A 3,740-nucleotide genomic window follows, 5' to 3' on the forward strand; every position below is an offset into this window, starting at 1 on the left:
CTCAAATAAGCGATCCCCCCAAACTGGCAAACAGAAGAGGGGGGCTGGTTTTCGGAGCCAGCAGTACCCCGACACCAAGCTGAGATGCACCACCGGGAGCGGAACCTGCAGACGTGTGGACACAGAAGTCCCCCCAACGCCAGCCGGGGCTCTGCCCGCCAAGAGGCCCCAGGAGGAAGGGCGGGGCGGTTTCGCAGTCAGTGAGGGTGACAGTCGGATCAATCGGATCGATCGAATAAAGGACGAAAGCCACCAGATCGTCTCAGGAAACAACGCATTTGACGAACTTGGACAGTCCTTTCAGGATGGGCACACCACTCCACAAACTAGGACCAGGAGGGAACTTCCTCCAGGCGGCCAGGCGCTGGAAGCCCCCGCCACCCCCACTCAGCGCTCAGGCACCCCTGCAGGCTCTGCCCTAAGGCTCCGCCCTAAGGCAGGGACAGACAGGGACAGGCAGGGACTGCCCTCCTTGCCTCCGGTTAACCTGGCCCTGGAGGCGCCGGTTCCATTAGGCAAGAACAGTGGACCACATCCCGACTGCAGAGGAAGAAGGTAAAGGTCACCGACTAGCTGTTCGGTGTAGAAAATTCCAAGGAGCCCACTGAAAAGGATTAGAACTAAACGGGCCCAGCGGAGGGCTGGCTACAAGCCCAACACACAAAAATCGGTCGTATTTCTAGACAGTAGCACGCGAACAGCCCCAAAACGAGCTAAGGTCCAGCGCCCTCCTCAGGCAGCCTTCCCTGACCTCTGCGGGGTCCTGTGTCCCTCCACGGGGCTGCACGGCCCCTCCCAACACTGACCACAAGGTCGTCACTGTCCACCCCATCCTCCCAGCTCAGGCCCAGCACACGGGCACCCGGGGAGCCCCAAAGGAGGCGGAGGGTGTCCACCTGGCGGGTGTGGGGACTGCAGTCGTGTGGGAGGCGCAGGAACCCCAAACAGAGCCCCAGCCGGGTGAGTCGCACCCTCCCGGCCTGTAAGGGCACAGGCAGCTGCTGTGAGGACAGATGGCGCCCTCGCTCCTGCTCCCCATCTGGGAGGAGTTGGGGGGAGTCCTCCATTCTCACTGGCCACCGTCCCCCCCTGGGCATGCTGAGGGCTCCAGGTGGCCACTGACTGGCCTTGGGTGGGCGGGGTGGGTCGTGACAGGGCCAGGCTGTGTCCATCTTCACACACACCCGAGTGTCCCTGCTCAGGACAGATGCCAACATCTGCAGCCCCTCTCCCAAGGACGGACTGTCCAAAGGGAAGCCCATCCTGACACCACACATCTTCTGGCCGCCACCGGCCCCGCCCTGCACCCGCGGGTGAGCTGGGCTGGCGGGCAGCTGACCAGAAGCCGGTGCCAGGCCAGGCTGGAGTGAGCGGGGCAAGTGGTGGCTGAGAGTGAGGGTGACCACAGGCCATGGTGGCCTTGGTGACCACACAGCTTTGGGGGGACTTTCAGCCCAGCTCAGACCCCATTGGAGCCCGAGAAAGTGGAGGGGAGGCCCCAGGGTCACCCATCGTCCTGGCGGCCTTGCCCCCCCGGGCTGCCTCTTTCATGGCCCGTGGCCTCCCCCCAGCCCCAGTGACCTGACAGTTCAACTCCATTCACCCCCGGGGGCCTCCATAGGAAACCTCAGTCCCCTTCTCTAGGGGAGACACCCCACTGGTGCCCCAGGCCACCCCGTGAGCTGGCAGCTGCCCAGCTGTGGTGCAGGGCGCTGTGTTCCCGCAGCTCGAGTGGCCGCCTGGACAGGGCTCTGGAAACGCGCAGGTCGGGGTGGGTGGCCAGGTGGTGCCGCTGGGCGTCTGCAGGTGTGCGCCCTGGGAGAGCCACCTGGGCACCGGGCACTCTCGGGCCCTGCTCCTGGGCTCACGCCCCCCTCAAAGCTGAGATTGGTGTTGGGGACCCGAGGTCGAGGTGCAGGGTTGGGGACAGCAGGCAGTGGAGGCCTCCATCACAGCCACAGCGAGTTCCAGGAAGTCAGGCTGGTGGGGGCTGTGCGCAGGCTGCCTGGGAGCTGGGCGCTGTGGTCCACATGGCCGCGTGCCACGGACAGTGCGCTCCACGGGAGGTCCTGTGTGTGCGCGTGTGCATGCGTGGGTGTGCACGGTGTGAGCCGTGCCTGAGAGTGAAGTGGGGTCCCCGGAGGGCTGGGCTCCTGCAGGACCTGCAGACATGCCCCCAACATGGTGAGGGACTGGCGCGCATGTGACCACAGTGTCAGGGAGTTCCTGTCAGTGATGACGGGCTGGCCAGTGTGTGGGAGCCACAGGTCCCCAACACACTCATTCACACACTCACACCCACGCACACTTCCTCATCGCACACGCGCACTTATACATTCACACTCACACCAGGGCGCACACGCATTCTCAATAACACCCACTCACACATATACATGCACACGTAACACCCACTCACACGCATTCACATACTGATCCACACACACTCATACATAGGTGCACCTCATTCAGACGTGCATGCACACTCACATGCATTCTTACACACTCACACTTGCTCGTGCCCACTGGCTCCCTGGCTCCCGCGGCTACACCACAGCCGCCCGGGCTGGCAGGAGCCTCCGTGCGAGGCCCTGTGCCCTGGGCAGGCATGTGGGCCTTGCCAAACCCTCACCACCACCCCAGCCCTGCAACGCGCGGCACCACGGCCAGCCTGGCAGCTCATTACACCTCAGGCTCAGCGCCTTACTCCCACTTTACAGACTAGGACACTGGGGCCAGGAGAGGCTGGGGACCCACCAGGGGCACGGGGCCCTCGCCATGGGCATCTCATGTCACCATCCCCACTTCCTCTGAGGTATGGACCAGAGTCACCCCACGTCACTGATGAAGACTCCAAGAGTCAGAGAAGACCCACAGCCAGTAAGTGGTGGGGCGCTCACGCCGCCTGGAGCAGCCACTCCCCCAGCCTGGCACAGAGCACAGGGGCGGAGGGCTGGCAGCTGCAGGGGGACCTGGCACCTCACACCCACTCATTTGTGCTTGCCTTTCGGTTTCTCCTTCCCCTTCCTCTTCCCGGAATCCTTCTCCATAAAAGAATCAAAACAAAAATCTTCGATGGAGGCGGTGAGCAGCCACGCCAGAGGGAGGGTGCCAACCAAGCCACAAGGAAAGCCCCCGCCCGGAGGCCCCGAGCACAGCGCCCGGCTGGCAGCCAGGGGCCCCCACACCCCGTCCGAACCCTCGGCACATGGCTCACTCACACACTCACTCAGACACACACTCACACTCTCATACCATCACACTCACACACCATCACACTCACAACATCACACTCACAATCTCACAATCTCACACAATCTCTCTCAACCCACCATACTCATCATGCTCTCACACACGCACACTCTCACACACCATAACACACTCACTCACACTCACACTCACACCATCACAACTCACAATGCTCTCACACACTCACACTCTCACACTCACGCCATTACACACACACTCACGCCATCACACAACACTCACACACACCATCACACTCACAACGTTCTCACACACACTCACACATTCACACAACGTTCTCACACTAACACCCAATGTGTGCACACACAGGCCCCAAAGGCCACGGCCGCCCCCGGCAGGGTGTGCTGTGGGCAGGCTCAGCCCCCCAGGCGTGCTGGCCCGGCTCCCTACCGGCTGCCAGCTGTGTGCCCAGAGCCGGGCCCAGTGCCCCCTCCCCTGCTCCCCTCAGGCCCCCTCGGGCCTCCCCAAGTGGCTCC

The 3,740-nt window shown here is 62.9% G+C and overlaps 1 protein-coding gene across 1 annotated transcript in view; it reads right to left on the reverse strand.

Annotated features, from left to right (window-relative positions):
- The window catches only part of SH3BP2 (SH3-domain binding protein 2), a 35,082-nt gene that overhangs the window by 15,606 nt on the left and 15,736 nt on the right, over positions 1 to 3,740 (reverse strand). The gene's annotated exons all lie outside the window — the stretch shown is intronic.

This window comes from Myotis davidii, unplaced genomic scaffold, assembly GCF_000327345.1.
Source record: "Myotis davidii unplaced genomic scaffold, ASM32734v1 scaffold937, whole genome shotgun sequence".
In the NCBI taxonomy this organism is placed as follows: Eukaryota; Metazoa; Chordata; class Mammalia; order Chiroptera; family Vespertilionidae; genus Myotis; species Myotis davidii.